At 37.6% G+C, this 14497-nt stretch overlaps 1 protein-coding gene across 10 annotated transcripts in view; it reads right to left on the reverse strand.

Annotated features, from left to right (window-relative positions):
- The window catches only part of EYA4 (EYA transcriptional coactivator and phosphatase 4), a 144121-nt gene that overhangs the window by 128215 nt on the left and 1409 nt on the right, over nucleotides 1-14497 (reverse strand). The window contains exon 1 of one of the 10 annotated variants that reach the window (XM_031060831.1): nucleotides 14187-14253. The exons of the other annotated variants lie outside the window; for them this stretch is intronic. The gene's annotated coding sequence lies outside the window, so the exon portion shown is untranslated. Of the gene's footprint in view, nucleotides 1-14186; nucleotides 14254-14497 lie in introns of those variants that run through there. 10 annotated transcript variants of the gene reach the window in all.

Below are 14497 nucleotides of genomic sequence, written 5' to 3' on the forward strand. Positions count from 1 at the left end.
GAGGAATTGAAGGGCTTCTTTAAAATACCCACTATAGGCAATTTTTAGAAAGGAGCCTGCCATGAACAGTGAATATTTTAAGAGAAAGCAGCTTTACATGGCATTGCCTGCAGCAGTCCCAATCGAAGGAGGCAACTGCAAGCACAGTGATGATTCTGACTGATACTAAAATATTCCATTAATAACTTAAACATAAAATCTGCTTTGATTTAATTAAAAGGTTGTAGTGTTCATGTTATTGCAGTGGTAAGATTGCACTGGTAAGATTGCTCTCAGAAAAAAATGGTCAAAATACAAAATTTGTAGCAAATTATTTGACTAGTTTCTAAGTATACTGACTGAAAAGTCAGTACATATATGTACTTAGCTTGCACTCAAACAGTAAATGCTCTAATTCTGTCAGTCAGTCACTGAAGGTGGCAGATACTTCACTTTCTGTGTAAAGCTCAACTATAACTCAGCTACAGAGCTATGAACAGACAGACAGACAGACCCATGTTTCCTTCCCTATTGACGGATGCTTAATCACAGCACTCTGAGATCAACCAATGGATGTCACATTTTTCCAAAAATAAACCCAGTGTATCAAAATTTTAAATACATCATGATGACACAAATCCAATAGGAGTTTTACTACTAAGAACTGCCAATGATTCACCCACAGTACGTGTTGTGTCACAAAATTCAGGTGGAATACATCACTGAATATGACACTTGTATTAGTCACCTTCTATAAAAGACTAACTTTCATGAATTTTCAAAGATACTTTACTGAATTTCAAGATAAAGACAAGCTTCTTTAAGTCTTTGCAGAAATACAAAATATGTTTCATACATCATTTGCACAAATGTGCTAAATTTAAGTTTCCAGGGCACTGCTGTTCATCTTTACACTGACTCAAAATTCAGAAGTTCTTACTGGAAATTGAGCTTTTTGAAATAAAATTCAGAAATAATATTTTATCAGTATTATTCTACCTATCAACAGCTAAATTCTGCTTCATTTTGAGCCCAGTTAAAGTGGCTGATTATAACCAACTGCTAACACAAAGATTTTTATAATGGCAGTTATGCCAATTGCACTTAGACCAAATCCTTTAGGGTTTAGTTTTATAAATTTGTAAAAGGGGAGAAAAACCATTAGAGAAGTCAGTGATTTAAATAAGACCAACATTACTCCCTAATAAATATATAAAATTAAAGGATAATAGTAACCTCGTGCTGTTTTATGAGGCAATAATCCAGTTACCAATTCAACCTCGTAGTTTATTCCATCAAGAGAACCAGATTAAAAACAGAGGGAGGGAGGGCACTTTTATCCCTACTATATTGCAAGTGTTTCTCACTGGATTTAAATATTTTTAAAACTGTTGTTAAAAGTCTTAAACTCACAGACAAGCCAGAAGGAAGAAAAATGTCTGTTTCTCCTCTTTACCCACTCCTTGCAGATGTGGCTTTAAAACTGATGAAGTGTTTTATGCTCCCAGATAAAAATTTTACCTTTCTAAGAAATGTCTTAATTAGGAGGATTCCTGACTTTCCTCATCAACAAATGCATTTAAATCTAATTTTTTATTTATTTATTTTTATCTGGGGGAATAAAACACTTCATCAAATTTAAACTGCAACTTCCAGGACTTGACCGTGAGGAGAAACATGTGTTTCCTTCCAGAGATACACACATAAGTTAAAGAAAATAAACTACTTGAGGATCTGCTGCACACTGCTTTATAAATGACTGAAAATGTAATGCAATTTCATTTTCTATAGGATGTCTGCTATGATCCTGGGGTGCAGCTTCCACAAGCTCAAGATAGGATTTGAATCTTGGGGACCCACAGGTAAAAAAGAGCCTTAAAACACTTGAAGTTTCCTAAGAGTATCTCAGAGGCTGCTTCAGTCGCTCCAGTTGGCCAGATGGGGATATGGATCTCCAAGAATCCATCACATGGAAGAGGAGTTTGGCCATCAGACAAAAAATCTCTCCCATTCCACTTCAACACAAAAACTTGCAAAAGTCCTCTCTTCAGCCACGTGGAATTACTCTTCTGAAATGAAAATCAGGGGCAGGGGGAGCATTGTCCTCAGTTTCTACCACATTTTTTCACATTATAATAGTCTTGGACACATTTTCACATTCTTTTTATTCTGTTTACTCTAAAGAATACCTACTTCTACTGAGATTATATCACGTGATGCTCCCTAGTTCTTCCAAGGCTGTATCATGTGATGCTCTGGCAATATAGTTCAGAAATTTCCTGTTCCCAGGCAAATATGCCACACTGTTTCACACACTTTGAAACATGTTGGTAATAAGCCTAGCAGAAGCATGCTGCTGTGGTTTACACAATTCATTCAGCCACAAAAAACTCATTTCTGTCACAGCCACAGGTTGGGAGTCAAAATGTTAAGACAGCAGTGGTTACAAATAGAGCAATTTCTTATTTTCTAGTGCTCAACTTCAGCAATCTGTTATGGCACTTAGTGCTGATAGCTGCCACTGAATTAATGCAGGATGTGAATCAGTGAGGACGGGCTCCAGGGCCCAAACTCTCACAGTCTCTCAGTCAAGTCTCACTTTGGATTTGCACCACTCCTACAGAACATCTGAGTAGAATAAAGCACATTCAAGACACTGTGAAAGATTAGGCAAGGCAGGTAATGAGAAAATTGCTTTAGAATCAGTACAAGAAACTAGTGTATATGCACTGCAATCTCATTAAATTAGATTATTTCATGCTATTTGTTTCCCATGAAACCTGTTTCTTTGAAGGAACAGGGGAAAGGGAGTGGGCAGTAACAAACAGGCACTACCTAATATTCAGTAATTTCCTACCTAAGAAAACATCCTTCTGGTTGTCTGTATGCCTATCACAGAAAGTCTCATGTAAAAAAGATAAATTATAAATGTAAAAAAGATAAAATATAAATGTGAAAAAGATAAAATGTACTTGATAAAATAAAGTATGTTGAAAAAGATAGTATATCATTTTAATTTCCCAAATTAAAAGGAAACCAAATGCTGATTTATTAGAACTTCAACTTTGTCTGCCAAACAAAGCCATCCTGACAGTATGACCTTTTCAGGGACACAAATTCTTCCCTGAGGAAAACAGGCAGGTGAACAGACATATATTCAGAATTTTAAAATTATTTTAATTCTCAAATTTTACTTTTCTTATTCCAGAAGGATTCTTGATGAAAGCAGAAATGGCTCAGGAATTTTGCATGTGTCTTTAGGTTTAGCTGAGGCCCTTTCCTTAGCTGATGTCTACTATCTGATAGCATTATGAGTAACATGAGCCTCCTGAAAAACTCCTATTTTATTATAGAAACAAATCGTGCTCCATAGACTAGAGAATTAATGAGAATATAGTCTTTTCCTTCCTCTTCTTCTAATACTTTTTTTCCCTTCCTTGGGCCTCCTCTGTAGAGGGTTAAATATGGCTGTCTTTGGATCAGTTTGATTTCAGTCCACTCTTAGCTTGCTGAGGATGAGACTTTTACACTCAGAGAATTTTTAGAGTGTTCTGGAAGCCTTTGTAGCACATCCAGTTCCCACTTCTATGTTAGCGACTTCCAAAAAATGGAGCACCTTCCTCACCCGGAGCCCTTGGTATGCGGTGGAGAGGACAGCAAGCCATAACATCATGTACCACCAATGTTAGCTCCAGCAAGCCCTGATGGAATGGAATAGCCTTCCCTGGGTTTTGTGCTCTGCTGAGCACCTGCCTACATTGATTTGCATTTGAAGATGCATTGCTTAAACAGAGAGGGAAGATTACCCCTTATTTTGGATAATCTTAATTATGCTGGGATTTCACAAAACAACTCATACAACTTAACACAGATGAATATCCTATTTTAGCCACATACCCTGTTGTGAACAGGGAAGGAATACAGGAGGAATTTCCAGGATGAGCTGAAAAGCAAATGGACCCACCCAGCTGCTTTCTCTACAAATAGTCTTCATTTTCACAGTAAATACTTGGGTGACAGAGTGTGGATTACTTGGAGGGGGCTGCACAGGACACCCTTTAGGATCCATTCAGTGTCCTCATCCCAGCACATATCCAGCATGGATGTGCATAAGAACATGTTTAAGCTGGGTATATGGCATATATTCTAATGTATATAGAAAGTGTGCTTCTGAAATTAATAAGCCTCAAGGTGTGATGTCAGACATTACTAGATTTAGAGTCTTGCTACAATCCCTGCTGGAGATGAAATAGTGTTTGTTCCTGCTAACACAACATTTATCTTCAGATCTTGGGTTAGGATGCATGTTAAGAACAGGCATGGGATCTTCAACATCCACCACACATTTATAGTTCTGAGCTTGTCTAGTTTCCTTTTACCTTCTCCCTCTCCTGAAAAAAAATAAATTTGTAACTGTGACATAGCTTGTTATTTCCACCTTCCTTTCTGAGAAAGGGAATTCATGCCAGACATTAAATCCAGTAATCAAAGCAGACAAAATTAATGCCACCAAACCGCAACACACTGACAACTCCTCAAAATTCAAACCAAATTTTTGACTTTCATGCAAGTCACTATACATTTGTTAGACACAGTCTTGCAAACTCTGCATGGTCTTCAATTAATATTTGTATAATTGTCTATGCTATATAATAGTGTAATTTGCTTCCTTGAACTGATTTTGCTGAAGGGTGGCATTGCTTGTGTAGCATTTGTGGACATTTTATTAAAAAAATTAAGATGGTATTGCCACTCTACATCAGGTACTTCCAAAGCAGAAACAAGTCATAGCACCACAAAAACATCTGATACTAAAAGCTGGCACCAAAGCAAAAGAAGCAGAGCAACACAGACCATAATGTCCCTGCATCACTTATGTACATGAACTAGGTAAGAAACAGAAAGGGTCTGTGACAGATCTGCTTGCTGATTCTACCATCATACAGCAACAAATAAAAAAGGGGGAAACAGAAAGACTTCCTGGCAAATGGCAAACAACTGCAAGCACTGGATCTCATTTACTTTAGTTTTGTAAAAGAACATGTTGGTGCAGCATTTGTATTTTGCAGCTCTGGGTATCAACTTTACAAGTACCCAAATATAACTAAAACTGATTCCCCTACTATTCCCACCTCTCCCATCCCATACCTGTGTAATGAACAACTTTGAGAATTTCAGAATACAGAATTTTAACCCCATCAATACCTCCCTTATCCTAGCAACATACAACACACTGTGAAATTACTAAGATTGAGACCAGAGCTACAAATCCACTGATGCCTGGGGGCTTCCCAGCAGTGACACCTCCTCACTCTTGCTTAGATAAGGCATGCAGTTACACAGACTTCATCTATCTCATTCCAAATTAATCAATTACAGAATTTTCCAGAGAGAAATGAATAAAACAAATGCTGATACAGTTTCTGGCCTCAATTTATAAACAAATCTAATCTAGAATCCCACAGTGTTCCCCTAAAAATAAAGAGAAAAGAAAGGTGGTTCCCAGGGAAAAGAAACAAAACCCAAACAAGTCATGCAAAGATGCCACAGATAGAAGCATACTCTTTTAAATTTTCTAATTAAAATTTTTGTTTTATTTTCCTACTAGCTGGCCATTTCAATGTTTTAAACAACTAGATTTTTTGAGGGAGAAGAATTTTCGTTTTTACTAGACAAAGTATTTTGCTTAACTTCTGAGACAGTTTTCTTCTCCCTTTTTGTAGAAATAGCTGTGAACAAACCAAAGAAAACATTTCAATTAAAATTTAAAAAAGCCATTGAAAACAGCAAGTCTATACTTGGTTAGCTAGAATATTTAAAGACACACTGTCAACTTGAAAATATTAATTATTTCTTATTCCCTCTCCCTAAAACACATGTCTAATTTACCTTTTACACATAAAAAAACCCTCAAAAACCTTGTGACAAAAATAAGCATAAAATAACAATAAAGGTTATTTCTAAAACAGAAACATTTTAGAATTTAAGAGAACATAGAAATTAACATATCCACAAGGTAAAACCAAACAGCCATTTTACAAGGCTGAAAAACTTAATGCAAAGATTCCAGCGACATGATATCATGAAAGCTGTGACCCTACCTATTCATTTTACCTGCTTTAAAAATCATACCACACTTTGAAGAGTGTATTCAGCACTATGAGGATGTAATCAGAGTTACTGTAGAAGTTCAAATTACTTGCTAGGCATACTAGAAACATCCTGATGAAGAAGGAAGTTTAGAGCATGCCCATTCTTTTTAGGTGTGAGAGTCATTGCTCAGCAACTGCTATCCCTGTTACTGCCAAGTGTCTCACATGAAATTCTTGAATGGAACATTTTGAAACTGCTATTTCTTCATTCCATGAACAGTGGAAAACAAAAAGCGTGAATGCAGAACTGTCCCAGAATACAGAACTCTTTCTGGTGCCATCATGCAGTTCAGGTGCTTTCTGACAGAACAGAAAAATTATTACTGCGCCCCAGCCATCAAGTCAAACTGAAACCATCAGAACACAATGACTGAAAGTACAAAACTTGCTATGTACTACCTTTGTCCAGCACAAAGAAAATGCAAAACCCATACCAGATGTCCTGTGTAATCTACATTTTTATGCTGCTGATCCTCACATGAGCTGTCTGCACTCATTTCGGCTCCTGGCCCATCAGCAGTCCCCACAGGCAACTGAAATGTTACGACATCCATGGAACAGCTTGCAATCCTACAGGCAAATCTCTTTTACTATGAGCCATCACTAAGTGTGCCACATGAAGTAATTGTAAAAAACAGGTATTCTCAGATTTTAATGAAAACAACTGCTTTGACAATGCATCCTTTACCACATTTCCTCATTTACATATTTATTAGCTGTGATCAAACTATGTTACATTCTCCTTTAATCAACCAAAATTTGTTAATTCCCTGGAAGAAACATCTTCCAATGTTTAATTACTCCTCTGTTCTTAAATCTGAAACATCCAATTTTTTAAAGCTTCCTTTCTAAAGCTAAGAAAGGGTACAGCTTTGCATTAGTAGCTGCACCCATACTACCTACACTGCTTATGTAACCCCTCTTACTCCGCTGAGTACTTAGTTTAAGTTACTACTCCTTTTTTTGGTTACAATACCATCATTATAATTTTCTATAGCCTCCATTTGTTGTTTTTTTAATTTTTTTTATAAACTGCTGGCTTGTAGTGAAGTACATACTGTTTGCTTGCTTTCAGTTTGCTCAATGAGCCAGACTATTCTCATCAATCTGCTCTCGTCATTATTTACCCATCCCTCAGTCTTTGTAGTAGTAGTACTTTAGGCATTACAGTCTAACAACAGAAGTATAAGGAAGTTTGTAAGAAGAAAAATATCCTTTATTATGTCAGCAATTGTTCTAATCAAGGGTATTACTTCTTGTAGAACTTACTAATCTTGGTGTCACTGGTAAAATAATAAATAGGTTTTGATTTGATGATTGCCCCCTGAAAAACCCTTTGTAATAACACGCTTTTTAAGGACTCATTAACAGGTAACTATTTGTGAAATCTATGCTTTAGTTTGCTGTTTAATCCATTTCATTTGTGCCAAGTTGATCTTGTATCCCTCAACTTTATTAATCAAAAAGTCATGTCAACCCAAGACAGACTTACAGAACTTTATTACATCACTACACTTATCTTTGGAAATCAAACTTGTACTCACATCAAAAATAATATCACTGGTTTGGCTTGCTTGAGTGTTCATAAACCCATGATGCAGTACAGTATGCATATTTCAGTGTTATATGGGAACAACATAAAAAAAGGCATTTGGAACGTGATAGCCTGTAAGTTAATACTTTGTGACAGTGGAGACTAATAAAAAATAGTTGCCATAAATTAAGCACTTGTCTACAGTGACAGCTATGTAATGGCCACTTCTGAGAAATTATTGCACTTCTTTCCCCAGGAATAGTGATAAAAGAATGCAGCCGTCACGAGCCCTTGGCAGTGACGTCCCACTTCTAGAGGAGTTATGCTCCGCCTGTTCCCTGCAAGCCCAGCTTTTGGACGCAGTGCAAAGATCTGGAAAAGTTCTGTCGTCTGGTATCACGTCTGAACTTCCTTCAAGAAAATCACAGCTGTCCCCTCCAAAGGCCTCAGTACTTTCCTATTGTTTTAACTTGCACATGTATCTGCCAATTATTTGCAGCTACTTCGATTTTAGTCAAAAATCCCTGCATGAACACAACCTTTTGATTAAAGATCAAGGGATGATTTTTGTAGACAATGTTTTCATTCTGAAAAATTCCATCTATCCCACAGACTTGACCCTGCACTTCAGTTAATAGAAGTGACAGATTAGGTAACGGAGACTGTGGTTCTGCAGCTATTTCTGCAGCACCGCTGCCAGGCTCAGCAGCTCGGGTGCTGCCACTCATTCCGACCTTTGCCTCGCTGCCAGCACAGCTGTTTGTGAACCACAGCAAGAGTGGATCCAACTTAAATGAGTGGCCGGCAGAGGCGGGCCAAGGGGCTGCTTTAGAAGTGCTGCCACCAAATGTGAGACCATGGCTTCACGCTTTTCTGTCTTCTACCGCAGGAAACTTCCGCAGCTGGAGGTAGGACTTCAGATGAGGTTACTGCTATTGATGCTTATACGAACCAATACCCCTAGATAATGATGTAAAAAGAGCAAAATGCTGGATCTCTTGCTACAGACTTTACAATCAAACTATTTCAGACTTAGTCCCGATTTGACAGCATCTCGCAAGCTGTTGTTCCAATCCTGGACTTCCTTCAAAAAGCTGGGCAGTTTCACAACTACCAGGGAGAAAACCCTTCTATTTCATTTGTTTTATGCCAAAAATTTGACTGCTTATCTAGCCCTTGGAGAAATCAGACTATCATTTAGTCAGAAAATTGGAAAACAAGCTGAAACATAGTTAACTAGATACCAGAAATCACTAGGAAACACATCATCTAGCCATTTCAGCTGAAACGCCTCATATTGCAGGTAACTCCCAGACATACTGCTGCACAGTGAGCACAGGATTCAGATGACACTTTGAACACAAAAACTCCTTCTCTGAAGGTGCAATTAACTGAAAAAAAAATTAATTTGATCATTATATTGCATCCTTCTACCATGCCAGATTAGAATAAACATAAATGGGTGGCTGAGTGGAAAAGTACTTTCATCTTCCTATTTGGAAAACATACCACAGTTTAAATCTTGCCTTGGGGTAACAAGAAATGTTATTTTCAAGACCCTATCCCAGAATATAGTCACTGCATTTGCAAAAACTTCTACATCATTCAGCCCTATTAGTTCTCAACTTACCAGTTCTCTGTGCTAAGAGGACCAGAACAGAAATGCTAGGTTGAGTCTGAGTTGCATTGCTAGAACTTGGCGAGGAAATGTGCATAATCTCCCTGAGCTGTGCCTGGTTTTGTGAGACCACATCTACGCTGGGACACTCAGGAAAGCTGGAAGAAAGACCTCATATGCAGCATGATGTCAGGATGCATAAACTGAAGTGTACAGAAGCTGGTTTAGCTGCTCTCTCTTGGGAGTAAGGTAAACTTCATTTTCTGTGATGTTCTGGGAATATACTACAGTGAATAAAAAGAAACATCCTGATGGGATTTAATATGGACTTCATGCCTTTAATTGAATAGGCTTGGAATTCATGAAATGTCCCTGAATAAGCACAACCTAATTACTCATTTCTTTGAGCAACAATGTTGCCTTAAAAGAATTTTTAAAAAATACAGGCAATTAGCAATATTTCTAACTGCATCATTTTCAAAAGTACAGTTACTGTAAAAGGCATTTCTGTGGTCATGTATAAAATGCAACAAAAAAAATGTTCGAACATAGGAGTATGAAAATGCCTTGAAAGGAAGAAAAAGAATATAATTTGGACATTTACACTTAGCTCTCTTTTTTATTTTCCTAAGTATCGCAGGATCACTTCTCTGTGCATATAATCTCACATATATAATGTACATTGCAATACACCACCAAAAGAGCAGACTGAACTAAGAATAGAGGACTAGATACTCATCTGGCATAATGTGAGACCACTCCAGTAATTTCAGCATTCCTACTCCAATTTGCAACAGCTAAGGATCTGGCACAAAACATCAAGTTGAGTTTCCAATTACCTCATGCACCAGCATTGATTTCAATAGTTATATACACATAGTCATAGAGGAGAATTATTTGAAAAATTGCAAACTCAGCTCTGTGTTTCTTTTACTTTTATGGTCTAAATCAGACCTTCCATGGTATTTTAAAGTAGGTTTTTGTGGTTTAATTATATATATGTCAAGAGTAGACTAGTTACTTGCTGATCTATCCAATTAAAAAAAAAAGGCAGCAGTAATTTTTCACTGCTGAGAATGTGAGCTTATACTGGGTCACATCACAATAGTATTTCATTTTAATGCTGCCAAAAAATCTAGTGCACATTAACTAAATCACGTAACTAATACGTTAACATCTATGCAAAAAAAAATCAGTCTTTGTGTGAATATTTTTCAGGTTGCCTTGGGAGGTCTTTTCTGTAATTTTCTGCTCCAAATTAGTCAAATTTTGTATAGCCTGGCACAACCCTAGTGCAAAGAGAGTATTCAGTCAGCCCAGGCAGACTGAGTTCTTTAGAGACAGCATTTAAATTACATCCAACAGAACTGCCCTCCGCTGCACGTCTACAGACAGCTGCTCAGTGAAAAGTCACTGTAATAGTATTTATTTAGTTAGTTCTAGGAAAAAGACATAGATCTCCAAATTAATTTATGCATAGAAATCCTCCAAACTAATTATTTTCAAATCCATGGTAACTGCAGCCTAACTCAAACTTTAGTGTCTACTACCCAAGCCTAACAGCCTAAAACCAAAAAAGTCTGACTGGCTTATGAGTGAGAAGCTCTGAAGATAATCACTAGTCATTATAATCTTCCCTTGGAGAAATAAGGAAAATTTTAACAAATTGAAAATTAAATGCTTAAACTTTAGTATTCCTCAGACAGCCATTAGCATTTGACATTTTGCTCAAAAGCCTAATGACTAGCCTATACAATCCTGTGACTGAGACTGCCCAGTGATACATTTCAATATAGGATAATCAATCATCAAAGTAATTTTCACTGTTTAACGTTAAAACAAAAAGGCAGCCAGCTATTCAACACATTTTTCAGGCTTGGAGATAAAAAGAAGAAAGTTCTTTAAAATAGCTTTTGCCTTTAAGGTCCTATATTACAGGCATTCCAAAAGCAATCCTTCTGGCAGCATCACAAACTACAATGTAGACTAAAAATGTGAGTTTTGCTGCCTTTTCAAATCGGTTTTATTATTTATTTGACATATGAGTGCTCTTCTTATCTGAGCTTTTGCATTGCAAAGTGCGTCCAAGTTCCTTTAACCACTTCTGATTTAATGACAGATTTAATAACACTGCAACACAGAAATTGGCCAAAATTTATTTCATAAAAATCTGATTTCTGTACAGCAACGTCTAAAATGTCACCTAATACATACAAGTACCTCAGAAAGTTTTTAATGTATATTGTAAAGCCTGAGGCTTTGATAGGTAAAACATCAACTAACTTTAAAAGACGATAATTTATTTTTAATAACTATTTTTATTTAATTTTTCAAAGAGAAGCCGTTTATACCTTCAGTAGAATCATGCCCTGAAATTTCAGGGGTGGTAAAAAGGCCATGCCAAAGCTGAAAGGTTTCGAATATCAAACTATACTATTATGTCAGGGTCAGCAAGATCAATTAGCGCTTTTCAATGACAGAAAAAGGTTAAGTTGGACACACATTTACACAATATTTAAATCCGAAAAAGAAAAATAGCGCTTATTAGGTGTACTTATAAACCTCTCAATCAATGACTGAATATCAACACTCTTCTTCCAGTTGCATGCCATAAATGCTGGGATTTTTTAACACAAAATGTCAAGAAGATTACAGATATATTAGATAGCAGAAATACTACTGGATTCTCATGTACAAAGAAAAAAGCAAAGACATCTGAGTGTTGCTGCTACCAGACTTGGTTTAGTGGTGAACTTCCAAAAAGCTTTAAAAATACTTATCAATTTGACATATGTCTGTCAGTCTGATGTCCCTCTGCTTGCATTTTTCCTGCAAACACTGACAGTACCAAAAATGAAAGCTAGTGAGCAAGTACTCCTATGCTCAACTAAAAAACCCCACCCCCCAACTGGAAAATACTGTAAATAATCTGTAAATTAACTCATCCAAAATTTGGAAAAAAGCAAATGTGCACCTTCTGCAACTAACAGCCAGAAACATGCACACCAGGAAGCGAGGAAACTTACATTTAAGTTCTTAGTATCACAAGAATACTCACTGGAAGCACAGGTATGTTAGAAGTTAATTCGACACCTGTTAATTCAAGCGTTGCCATCATAAACATAGCTTGAGCAAAGTAGCTGGTTATGATATCAAATAAAGCCAGCATAAAATCACAATAAAAATCCAGGAGATTAAGAAAACTTAACGAAAAAGTACACTGTGCTGAAATCAGTGATTTAGATTGGTATTGCACTGAGTAAAAGCAATGCAAGATTACTTTTTCTCAATGATATATTTCAAAATGTCTCTTTTTTAAGCCCGTTTCTTCAAGGAGTGATTTGAAATATTTACTACCAGACAGTACCTAATTTTAGGTTTTAAGTGCTTTAACAGCTCTATGAAATATGATCAGCAGCTGCAATATAGAAGTATGCTGAATAAAGCCTCCTTATAAAAAGGGAGACCTGCATTACCCTGAGTTCATAAAATCCCTACTTTCAAGAAGGAAAAAGATAGCACAGAAAAAATTGGATAGCTGTGTCCTAGAGCGTTCAACAGAAATTCCACTAATATCTTTTTTCTTTCTGTGGTAACTTGCATATTTAAGAGAGTAAAATGCTTTTTAAATTTTAACACTGGAGGATTGCACACAACATCATCCAATACCATCAGTTCATCAAGGAAAGGCACAGGTACCCTTCCCTCACCAAATGCCAATGTTTAACATTAATTCTAGGACTTGCATAAAGTTTAAAGAGTTGCAAAAAGTTTAAAGAGTTAAACTTTAACACTTGCATCAGATGCTAAAATTATGCCACATGATACTATCTATAGCTGTATTTCTACAGTTGCCTTGTTTGAAATATTTTGACTGGGAACAGCAACTAACTAAGAACCCCCCAGTGCTGTACTCGATACACTGCTTGTTTAGGGTTTATTTCTTCCATTGACATTACCCACACAGAATAAATTTATACTGCAAAGTGTTGTGAGGCCATTAATAAATACAAATCCAGCAAGAGTAACCTTCAACTAAATTTATTATCAGTACCACCATATACATGTAACAATTAATAACTGCATACAAATTATCTGAACAAAGATACATAAAAGATTCGTCAACACACTCTACTGTCATTTCTATCAAATCTGGTTGAAGAGCATTTGGTAACATAAATACCGCATGTAAAAAAAAAAGAAAAAAAAAGGCAAAAAGAGCTGTTTCAGACATAGCCCAGCTAATGTTAGATGTCAAACAGAGAAAGAATCACCAGGAAGAGAGAGAAATGTCAGTCTATATTTCCACTTTACTCACAGTATGATATATATTGCAAGCATGCAAGCATTTGTTATTCGGCAGCATTTTCAGAAATGCTAGGGGAAGAGTCAAACCCGCAGCAATTTTACGAAACTTCTTTTGAGTGTTAGGGAAACGAAACAAAGATACGGCCTGAGCTTTATTGCAAAGTACACGCTTCTAACATCAAACTCCGAGGTCAGACCAGAAAATCTATCTGCCAAACAGAAAACATACATTCTTTGTATAACTCCCTCTAAATCTAAACTGCTGATTAGTTTACCTTAGATACGCTTTCTAGTCTCCGCAAATGAAACACGTAAAACAAAACTCAGAAAACTGCAAATACTCGTTCCTTACTGTTCTAGCATGACTTCATACTTAAAACTGGAACCGGCCAGGTCGCTCCCTTGTCTGGTTCAGCGTGCGTCCCAGGGTTTTTGTGACCACCAGCTATTTCCCACCGCCACGCGCGAACCGAGCGCGTCCCTCCGTGTGCTCGGCTGCCAGCCCTGCCCGCGGGTACGGAGCCGGCAGCACCGCGCCCGCTTGGCTCGGAGCGCCACTTTCATAAATGTAAATGAAACTTTAGATGCCAACTACCGATTGGCAGCGGCGATGCCGCGGGATCCCGCTCTCCCTTCCCGGCGGAAGGAGCCGAGGGGCTGCTCCCCGGGCAGCCCTGTGTCCGGCCGGGCACGGCGCGGAGCCCCCGGGGCTCGGGGAGAGCCGCCGTGTGAAACGCAGCCGGCGGCTCTCCGCGGGTATCTGACTTTGGAAGTGTCTGTAATGACAGCAGGAGAAGGAGATTAATGGCTAAGAGCCCACTGGTTTTGAACACGAAGAATCCTGTTACCTCCTCGCGGATCAAGTACGCGCACACACACGCACACACCCGCACACACACACACACA

The sequence above is a fragment of the Geospiza fortis genome, unplaced genomic scaffold, assembly GCF_000277835.1.
Source record: "Geospiza fortis unplaced genomic scaffold, GeoFor_1.0 scaffold217, whole genome shotgun sequence".
NCBI lineage: Eukaryota > Metazoa > Chordata > Aves > Passeriformes > Thraupidae > Geospiza > Geospiza fortis.